The sequence below is a fragment of the Anas acuta genome, chromosome 8, assembly GCF_963932015.1.
Source record: "Anas acuta chromosome 8, bAnaAcu1.1, whole genome shotgun sequence".
In the NCBI taxonomy this organism is placed as follows: domain Eukaryota; kingdom Metazoa; phylum Chordata; class Aves; order Anseriformes; family Anatidae; genus Anas; species Anas acuta.
In genome coordinates this window covers 19,318,062-19,329,121 of record NC_088986.1, presented here as the reverse complement: position 1 = coordinate 19,329,121, position 11,060 = coordinate 19,318,062, and the positions used below count along the sequence as shown (strand labels likewise).

The 11,060-nt window shown below is 37.6% G+C and overlaps 1 long non-coding RNA gene across 2 annotated transcripts; it reads right to left on the bottom strand.

Moving 5' to 3' along the window:
• Window positions 1-986: 986 nt before the first annotated feature.
• LOC137860582 (uncharacterized) lies at window positions 987-8,734 on the bottom strand. 2 transcript variants are annotated; one of them, XR_011099024.1, is made up of 5 exons: window positions 8,663-8,734; window positions 7,071-7,107; window positions 4,272-4,307; window positions 2,773-2,852; window positions 987-2,678 (listed from the first exon to the last, which is right to left on the bottom strand). It is a non-coding gene; the product is annotated as an uncharacterized lncRNA (long non-coding RNA). The 2 variants fall into 2 exon arrangements; XR_011099023.1 differs by having other exon boundaries at window positions 987-2,852.
• Window positions 8,735-11,060: the final 2,326 nt, after the last annotated feature.

The following is an 11,060-nucleotide window of genomic DNA, read 5'->3' as shown; positions in this document are numbered from 1 at the left end:
AAAACACTTTGTTTAACTTAAAGAAAATTTTGAAATAGATTTTTTTTTTTGTCTTGAAGCATCAGAATTTATGCACAATCTTCTAATGTCTACTTATCAGTCACTCAACCTCACACTGATATTGCTAATGATGACATTCAGCAGAAATGGAAATTTTTATTATATAGGTTACCCTAAAAGTCACCTCACCTTTCAGGGAGATAATTAATTAATTTGATTCTAATGTATCTCTGAAAAAATACAATTTTGTTCACTGTTTTACCTTTTTTCACCATGCCAGGAAACTGATATAGACACTGGCTACTTATAGGCAGTCTGAAAGTTCTTACTAGTTCTATCAACAACACTCTGTAATACTTCAGAAAATGAATTCCTTGTTTGAAACCCAAATATTCAAAAGATTTAATCACTAGTCATTTATTTTATTTCAGTACACACCACATCTTCCTTGAAAAACACAAGTTCACAGATAGGAAAATATGAGATAGAGCTTAGGGATATGGTTTAGTGGGGACTGTTAGTGTTAGGTCAGAGGTTGGACTCGATGATCTTGAGGTCTCTTCCAACCTAGAAATTCTGTGAGATGTTGCTACAAGGTATTACTAGACAGTCCAATAGGAAGAGCAAAAAGACTCACATCTTGTCATCTCCAATGTAAATAGTCTCTGATTAAAACACCTGAAATATGGTTGTACATTAAAAAAGAATACAATGCTGTATGGAGAGTATATGTTACAAACAGAATTGACTGGCAAAAGGAAGGTAGCTGGTGTACCAAGTGAATACATGTAGGCAATTTTGAAGAAGAAACAAAGATAAAAGTTGGAGAAGTTTATAAAAAGGATTAGATTGGAATATTTGACTAGCTGATGGGAAGAAAAAAATCTATCATCGATGAACTTACTTTAAAACTTAAATAAGGGCAAAATTACTAAATTTAAAAAGTAGATTATTCACAAAGCAGGTAGGAAATATATTAAATTATCCAACAAACTATTTCTAAAAAATTACTAAGGCAATTGATCACTAGGGTTGTCTTGCTATGTAGTTGGTGGTGTTAACAAGGCTTTGGCTTTTATGATCATGGAAGTTACTTTAATGAATACAGGTTACTGGGGAGAGAGGTGTCCTGCTATTTAGAAAAGCAATGAGGGAGAATCTTAGCTGGCAGGTTGGCTGTCTTAGTGAATTAAGCTTTAAACTAATGAACCCAGGGGAGCTAGGTAACCAGGATGCTCACATGCTTGCGAGCAACAGGGTGGAAGAGCGTACCTATCAGAAGAGTGAGGAACACCCTAAATGTCCTAAAACTCTATATCTAAAAGTGTAGACGCTCAAATGAAGTGACTCCATACAAATGCATGCAGCGTGGGTAACAAACAGGAGGAGATGGTAGCCACTGCCCAGCTGTTATCAGTAGATATATACTATTCAGGAGAGGCAGGCAAGGAAGGAAAGGTGACAGAGATGTCCTCTATGCAAAAAAAAAAAAAACAAACCAAAACAAAAAAACAAAACACAACAAAACCTGAGCATAACTCCTTCTCCTTCCCCTTTCCCACCTTTTATTCCTGAGTGTGACATCATATGATATGGAATATCACTTCGGTTGGTTTAGGTGAGCTGCCCTGGTGATGCCCCCTTCCCACTTCTTGCCCATCCCCAGCCTACTAGCTTTGGGATGTTCAGAGAGACTGGATGCTGTGCTAGAACACAGAGGAAACATTGGTGCAATATCAGTGGTCTTCTAGCTACAAGTGCAGAGCACAGCATTGTATGAGATGCTGTGGGGAAAGTTAACTCCATCCCAGCCAGACCCAGTATAACCTCCACCCCTTACTCCATACCATTTGGGTCATACTTAGGTTCCACCTACTTTAGTATATTTGTGTATTCAGATTACTGTTGCATCTAACACAAACAGGTGTATACATTCTCATCACCACTATTCATTTTCCCTTAACAGATACATAGATATTATTTTTTTTCTTATTCAGTGGGTCTCTCCCAAAATGTTCACAAGAACCGCAGATGACTTAGGCCTCATGTGCCAAGGCAGTCACACTGGACAAGCAGCATGCACTATTTCTAGATGCCAACACCAGCTTTATCATGGGTCATTGCTGCACTTGACCTGTTCTTTTTCAGGAGTTGGCCTGTTGCTACTTCTACAATATATAGCTCATATTACAGATTAGTTTCTCCAAGGGTAAAATCCTGAAGCACACACCTGACGTACCCATTCTTCCTCATCACCCATCACCAGATGGTGTTTCAGGCAGTGGCTCACTAGGCATGTATCCAGCCACTCAGTAGTAGCTTCTACCATCAAGAGTATGTTGAACTTGCCTTGGCAGGTTTGTGGGAATGGTCGAATATTATCAATTTGCCAGGCTTCATCCTATTGACATTTTACATTAGTGTTTTCCGCTTGGGCAGCCATGTATTGCCACAGATGGGTTTACCTTTGCACCGCCAGTTGCTCTGCTTCCATTGCTGTAGCCATACCCAACGGGCATTTTTCACCATCTGTAAATCAGTATAGAGGTAGAGTACTGGCCACTTTTCTCTTTTGGGATGTTTTAGGGCTAATTGGATGGCTTTCATCTCTGTAAACTGACTCGTGGCTTCCATGACTCATAGCTGTTTGACAGCAGCTTTTTACTTATGATAGTTTCCTACAGTATGACAGGATTCATCAGTGAACAAAATATAATGCTTTTCATCTTCTGATAATTCATTATATGGTGGTGCCTCTTCGGTATGAGTTACCTCCACAGAAGATACTCCAAAATCTCTGCCTTCTGGCCAGCCCATGATCTCTTCCAGTATTCCTGGGTGACTGGGTTTCCCTGTTCAAGCCAATTGCATAAATTAATGCTACCCACTTACCACATGTAGCATCAGTTACTTGATGTGTACCAGGGATTCTACCTTTGAACATCCAAAGTATCACAGGTAGTTGTGGTGTCAAGAGAAGCTATGCTTCTATACCAACAATTTCTGAAGCAGCTCAAATGCCCTCATATGCTCCTACTATTGCTTTTTGGGTACGGGAAGCTCCCTAGCTAGTTGCAGTTTATGTCAGGAAACCCATACCTATATTGTATAAGGAGACAGAAACGTCCTGTGAACTGATCTGTGATGGAAAATTGGGAGAGGAAAAAGGGGATATGACACGGGACAATCATACCAGAATATGATGCATATTCCATATTTTTTTTTTCCTATTAAAAACCTATTATAAAAGCCTCTTAAAATAATTGTGAAGAGTGGTTTGGGTTTAGATGATTCATATGGCAGCAGAGAGATAGATTAGATTATCTAAGGTCCTTTCCAAAAGACTTAATTAATTCCTGGATCAAAAGACTGGTTAGTTGTGTAATCACATCTCCTAGCAACCAGCACTCACTGTAACATTTTCTTCTGCTTTATATGATTACCAACATATTTTTTGTTCCTTTTGACTAGTAAGCCATTTCCTTCATGAAAAGAAAAAGGTTCAGGGCATAGCAGATGCATGGTTATTAATCATTACATTGGTTACTAATCATTAATGAACATTGAGCCAAACTAGCTGGTGAGGAGGCTAAGAGGTCTGGAAGCCAAATATTGCATTGGCTATAAGTCTGGGCTGTACACTGGAGAGACTTGACAGCCTAAGAGTTGGTTGCTGGAAGCCGTAAGTTTGGACTAGCCACTTGGAGATACCCATCTGCATGTGTGTCTGGGCATAAGGCAGCTGGGAGATCTTTCCGAGAGTTATCAACTTGAGTAAACACATTTACTATATAATTTCAAATTATTCCGTAGGAGGGTTATACTTCTCTATTGAACTCTACAACATGCCTCAAGAATCTGCCTTGAGACTAAGGTCTATTATATCTTGTGGGGTTTTTCCAAGGAATGTTTTTTCTGTAGACTTGAAAGCTAGGAATGATAGTAATGAGTTGAAGTATATAATCCTAAGGTATTTAGCAAAAAATATCCTGACAGCCACTTCAACTCTTTTCTGGGGAGTTTTCTTCTTCATTCACAGAAAAATGAAAATAAACAAAGGAAGTTCTGCTTTCTTAGATGCTTTATGATCCATCCTTTACTATTGCAAAACCTAATTTTGAAAGAAAGCATTATCTCCAATGATCAATTAAAGTTTTCCTAAGTGCTGCCATTCAAAAATATTTCAGAGATGTCAGAACTCAGTATAAATAGCAAGAACAGATTAAATGTTTCAGCTTAAAAAAGCAGCTGGTGTACTAACGGGAACTCACCTCATAACAGGTTAACTTCTAATTAATTTTTTCATCCTGTGATAAAAAAGTAATTTACATCATCAGTATGAATACATCCTAATAAATCATAGCTAAAATCTTCATATCCACATATGCAAATTCATTGCTACTCTGAATTCCACTTCTGAAACTCACTTTTCACCTACTTCATTGTGTAGTTGTCACAAAGCAGCTATGAGGGCATGAACGCTATGATGCAAGGATTTGCCATTTCTGCCTTTTTAAGGTCACAGTTTGCCCTAGATTCCATTTCATTTCTTTCCCTTTACATCTTTCAAGAGTGATTGATCTTTTTTGATCTCTGATGACATTCCTCCGCTGTGTATTTTTCTTAACATGACCAGGCTAAATTTTGACATTGTTTTTCAGTAACAAATGAAACTATGAATAAAGTACATTGCTCAACATTTTGGAAATTATTCTAAAACTTTTTAATAAGTTCATTTCATAGTCTGCAAATGTTCATCTTAAAATTACATTTGTCATATTTAAATTATCCAGTATATTAACATGGATCATGGATTGAAATCGTAATTAACACATCTGTAGATTAAGCTGCATGACTAGGTTTTGTGTAACTACCTTTGGAAAACTTTGTTGGCAAATTGTGTGAGCAGAAAGATTTAACCAGCAGCAACTGAAATTGCTGGGCATGATAGGAGATTATTACTTGTGAAATCCTTTGGGAGGGGATATAGTGCTGTGTCAGGAAATGGTTGGATATTGTTAATGCCATTCATAGTAATGAATGTTAATCATATCATTACTGCTATAATAAAGATTTCAGCCAAGTCTCTAAGCACATCCTCCTGGGTATGGAGCAAATAAATAGCAATAGACAGTATCATAGAATCATAAAATCATAGATTGGTTTGAGTTGGAAGGGATCTTAAAGATCATTCCATTCCAATTTCCCTGCTATGGGCAGGGACACCTTCTACTAGATGAGATCACACAAAACTCCATCCAGCCTGGCCTTGAACACTCCAGGGATGGAGCATACACAACTTTTCTGGGCAACCTATTCCAGTGCCTCACCACCTTCATATTAAAGGTCTACACCTTTAATATGCAGTAGGGTTGGGTAAAGATCAGAAATGAGTACAAACTAGGAGAAGAACACATTGAGAGCAGCACTGTGGAGAAGGACCTTCAGGGTTCTGGTGGACAAAAAGCTCAACATGAGCCAGCAGCATGTGGTTACAGCCCCAAGGGGCAACTGTACCTGGGCTGCATCAAGACATGGCCAGCAGGCTGAGGGAGGTGATTGTCCCCTTCTTTGTGAGGCTTCACTTGATGTGCTGCATCCAGGTTTGAGGTTCCCAGAACAAGAAAGACTTGCACCTTTTAGAGCAGGTCCAAAGGATGGCCATGTAGCTTGTGGGAGTTCACATAGCCAACTAAATACAGAGCAGAATGAAGATCCCCTGATTCCCAGGATTGCAATCAGTGAAAAAAAATGCAAAGTATACAGAAGAGAGATTTTTAAATTTCTCAGAACTTTTCAAAGAAATCTTGCCTTTCACACCCCACTGTTTTCTTTTACTTCCAGTCCTTCTCTTCTGTATACCCTGCCATTAAGCTCAGTACTGACATTATTGGCAATGCTTTGCTTTGACTGCATTAAGTCTCATAATGGAATCGTGTTCTCCTTGCCTGCTCTGTCCTTATTTGCCACCTAAGGAAACAGTATGGTAAGCTTATGCACAGGAATTGCCGTACCTCGTAAGTATGGCTTTGGTCTCAGAGGGTGCAGGCCCTGTATGGCAGGAAGTCGTAAATCTTGGTGTTTTAGGGCTGATTCTCACCCTTTTTGTTTTTCACTCGTCAGTACCTGTGAAGCATTTTTCACTTTCCTAAATAGATTTTAACAGAGGTACTACCTGGTTTTCTGTCAGGCTCAACTTTGGCCAGCTGTAGGTCCATTGTGAAACTGTCTGGAACCCTGCATCTGGCACTGGGCAACCCCTGCTCTCCTATCACAAGGGCACCCATGTAGCCTCTGCACTGTCAAAACTTGGACACATAAACCCAATATGACAGAACTCATGAGAATCAGAAGGCCTATTCAGTGTACTATTCGAGATTTATTAAGTGATGCTTGCCGGAGAAAGGACACCCATAGTAAAAGAACCTTTCTCAAAGACTGTCCTCACTCTCTCTATTAGCATTAACGGGAGTGCTTGAAACCTTCCAGAAAGACTCAAACAGGGTACGAGTGCAGAAAAAATATGGTTAAGATCATGACACCAACATAAATTACTCAGAATGAATCGTTTCAGAAATTGTTGAGAGAAATTGAGCCCTGCTTCTGTTTCTAAATCCAAAAACCCAGAGCAGTTTCTAATTATTGTGACAAATTCTCAATTCAAATGAAACATTGCTATATGACTGTACCCAGAACTAGATCAGATAAGAATCTGATCCATATCATACCCATAAAATTATTTGTATGTGATGTTAGCTCAATTCTTGATTTTCATTAAAGGTTATTAAAATGTAGTGAACATTGATTTAAGAATTAAAAAAAATATATATATGAAGTTATACTCGTATGTCATTATTAATGTAACTGTGACCCTTTGTTGAAGTCACATTATACTGAATATTCACAAACGTAAACCTGTCACAAAATTAATAACGATAGTATGACTAATAATGATACTTTGACAATTAATAAAGCAGGTGAACTCAAAACTTAGGAAGACTGATAGGAAAATACCTAAATAATTTCTATTGTGCATTACAGAATTATAAACGGTCATTAATAAAACCTACCATTAATAGCAAGGTAACAAAGTGATGGACACAGCATCTGTAAAGTCATTTGGACAAGTACGTTATCAAAACAAAATTCATTTTCAAAAGCAAAACATTTTACCAAGTATGAAAGAGCTTAATTTGTTTCCAGATATGTTCTCAAATTTTGCTTATCTCCCACAGTTGAGTCTGCTTTTCAGTTTTATTTTCATATAAAAATACTGAACATGCAATTAACAATTATTTATTATTTTTCTGCTACACTTAGAATGTCTTCTACCACTGTGGAGTAAAGATGTGAGTGAAATGGCACTAAAAATCCGTGGTATTTGCTACCTGTGAGCAGCTGCTATTGCTGTGATTATGGAATGGAACTGACCTTCCTGATGTAGCTTCAGATTGACTTCCAGTATTGACAGAAATTCTAGTGGAATAACTGCTGAAAGACCTACTCTCTCAATACTTTAATAGTCTTTCCAACAAATCATTGCACTCTCCTGTTCTATTTTTATATACTTTGCAGTGTGATTTCTGTATTCCTCAAATTTATTTCAATCTCTTTCTTTTCTTTTGATGGAATCATCCGGGAATCATGTAGTCAAATGGCAATTGTTAACCAAATCTTAAAATGGTATTTCAATGAGACTTTTCCCCCAAATAGACCTTCAGTGAAGGTTTATTCTTTTTTTTTTTTTTTAATTCATTTTGTTTTTATAGCCATTTTTCTTGACAAACTTTTACCTAGTATATTCAGCATCAATCAAGTTGACAAGGTTATAAAAAAAATAGTCAGAGGATCTATCACTGTAATAAGCAACTTCTGGGCCACTTACTCTGGCATGCAGATCATTTTATGAGTAATTCAACAGCATTATTTTTATTAATAGCTACTCACTGGTTGGAATAAATGGCTAATACTCAATCTTGAAACTAATAAACCAGGACAGATTTTGTAACTGTAGGGATTTCAGCTGCAGTGCCCATGATCTTTTTATTACTAGACGGCAGGTCAGAGATACAATGCCCAGCTACTTGAAAGCAGAAACATGGTTTTATATTCAGAAGTGGCTTGTCTGGAGATATTCTCATATTGCTTCACTGTATAAGCCTTGCATCATTAGAACTGAGATTAGAATCCTCCTTCACTAAATCATAATCACAGACAAAAACAGGAAATTGCTAAATCTCAAATATTTTTACTTGGAATCATTTTATGTATGTAAGCTTTCAGCAACTCTTTGAAGGATTTAAATGCACTTGAACAAAGTAAACAAAATATGTCTGCAAGACTTTTTTTTTTAATCAAAAAAAGTTACATCTCAGATAATTAAGATGATACATTGTCTAGCTGATCATTCTGTAAGGTATTAGGTACTAACACATCATTAGGAATCAAGCTTTAGTTAAATGGTACTCTCAGTTATTCATAGTCTGTGAAACAATGAGGCTGAGATTGAACAGGTAATGATTAAAACACAGCACTTCAGGAAAATTAAAATATAGTTACTACAATTATTATAAAAATACTTAGGCATGTTTGTTAATTACATTTATAAAAAACAAACAAACAAGCAATCTGATTGAAGCTTTCTGTTTGTAAATATAAGAACCTGTTATTTGTGGTGGTTTCACACTGGTAGTAGCTCAGCTCCACCAAACCTCTCTCTCACTCCCCCTGCTCAAAAGAACAAAAAGAGGAGAAAATACAAAGAAAGATAGCTCATAGGTTGAGATAAGGACAGTGAAATTACACAACGATTACTGTCATGGGTAAAACAGACTCAACATAAGGGAGATTAATATAATTTATTGCCTACCGATAGCAGACTAGAGCAATGAGAACTAAAAGCAAACTAAAAACACCTTCCCCTCCCATCCACCCTCTTCTACCTCATCTTTCCCCAGGTGATGCAGGGCAATGGGAAATACAGGCTGCGGTCAGTCCATAGCACTTCATCTCCACTGCTCCTTCTTGGTCACTCTCTGCCCTTGCTCCCTGTGGGCTCCCTCACACGGGATGCCATCCTTCCTGAGCTGATCCTGTGGGGGCTGCCCACAGGCTGCAGCATTTCAAGAACTGCTCCCACATAGCTCCGTACCACAGGGTCCATCTCCCAGGAACAAACTGCTCCAGCACAGGTCCCCCACAAGCAGCAGCTCCCCCCAGACTCCCTGCCCCCATGTGGGCTCCTCTCCACGGGCTACAGCTCTGGCCCAGAGTCTGTTTCTGGGGAGCCTCGTGATCTTTTGCCTATTGTAAGCTCAAGCATTTGGGATCCAGGTGCCTACCAGATGTAGTGGTGTGGCAACAGCAAGTGTTGCAGTTATGGGAGGACCCTGAATAGTATTATAGATGATTAGATGCATCTGTATCTCAACTTGTGTGCCTCTGCCTGGGTATTGCTTCAGGGATTCCCCATTTGTTGAGGTAATAAAAACAAATCTAGTCTTTGTTTTGTAGCTGTGGGTCTGTGTTTGCTCCTGGTGCCTGCCTGTGCTGTGTCACACACAAAGAAAACCAAGCTAGACTTTCATCACATTCTTAAACTTATCTTTATGAGTAAATCTTGCCTAATAGAACTTTTTAAAAGATGCTTTAACTGAGCATAAAACTTCTAAAAAGATTAGCTTAAATACTGTGTGATACTTTCCAGCTGTGCTGGATCTGCAGTATTTTGTTTGCGAAGCCTTTGTGAACACTACCAATTTACTTTCTTTATCATCACAATCTGGTAGTTGCCAAACTTTGCATGAAATACAAAATGCATCTTAAAGAGAACTCCCCTCTTTTGAGAGCAGATATTTATTGCATGATTGGATTTCACTCAATCTAAAGTATTTGAATGGGCTATTTTTCTCGTCATATGTGTAACTTCTTTTGAACAAGAATAGCCAAATCGCTGATGGCTTAGTAAGTCAGTTGTAAAACACTTAGCTTTATTGGGAGCAAGGGCTGGAGGAGTAAGAGAAGGAGCATATGCTAACTGGCTCTATAGCTACCCTGAAAGTAAACTACATGTAAGTTGGTTAATCAGTATAAATTCCCTAACTCCCTCATCGCCATTTGCTCCTTCTGGTGCTCTTTTTGCACCACTATCCTACTAATTAGTAGAGGATGGACTGCATTAATCAGGAATCCTGACAGCGAATTTGTGCAATATAATCATGCAGAAATTTGGCTATACCTGTTTCAGGTTCCTCAGAAGTCAATTCAATTTGGATAGCCTTCAGTACTACTGAAGTCTATGTAATTGCTTTGGTTATCATCTAAATTGTATGCTATTAAAACCATATCAAATATTATCAATGTTTGCTTTTAACATGCTTTTAAACCATGTCTAGATTAAGAAACATAAAATTGCAGACATTTCTATTCTTTTTCTTTTTTTTTTTTTTTTTTTTTTTTGATGAACTGTTAACTGTTTTTCATTACAAGCCTCAAGGAAAACCCATCAATTTTGGAAAAAATTACAGGAGCTTGTTCTTAGTGCAGTATGTGTTTGATCTTAGTGCAGTATGTGAACATGGAAAAATGGAAAAAAATCATGAAAGATTTATCTATTGAGAGTTACAAAAAACATAAAAATCTTCTGTTTTGCTATTTGCTGAATTTGAGAAAGTATTAGAGGAAATTATTATATCCTTCCTTTTGTTCTTATTTTTTTTCTACTCTTGAACATTGCACAAAATGGATTTTGGTCTAGTCTGTCTTCTTCTTTCTATTTGTCAAGTAGATTATTTCTTTCTGTCTACGTCTTCAAAAGAAGGATGTGAGTAAGCATATCTTCAGCCAGACACTCTCATGTGAAGACCAGAACCAGGGGACAGAAAATTAAGACACAATATCATGAGATGTAATTTAAGTTCTGACAACTATAAACATATACTTCAGTGAATACTTGTGACCTAATTATCGATTACTGAAGAGGATCTTTAAACAAATTAAAAATAGTCAGATATAGGAGAAAAAGTCCTCTACCCAGACAAACAAGCAGAAAAAGAGAAAAT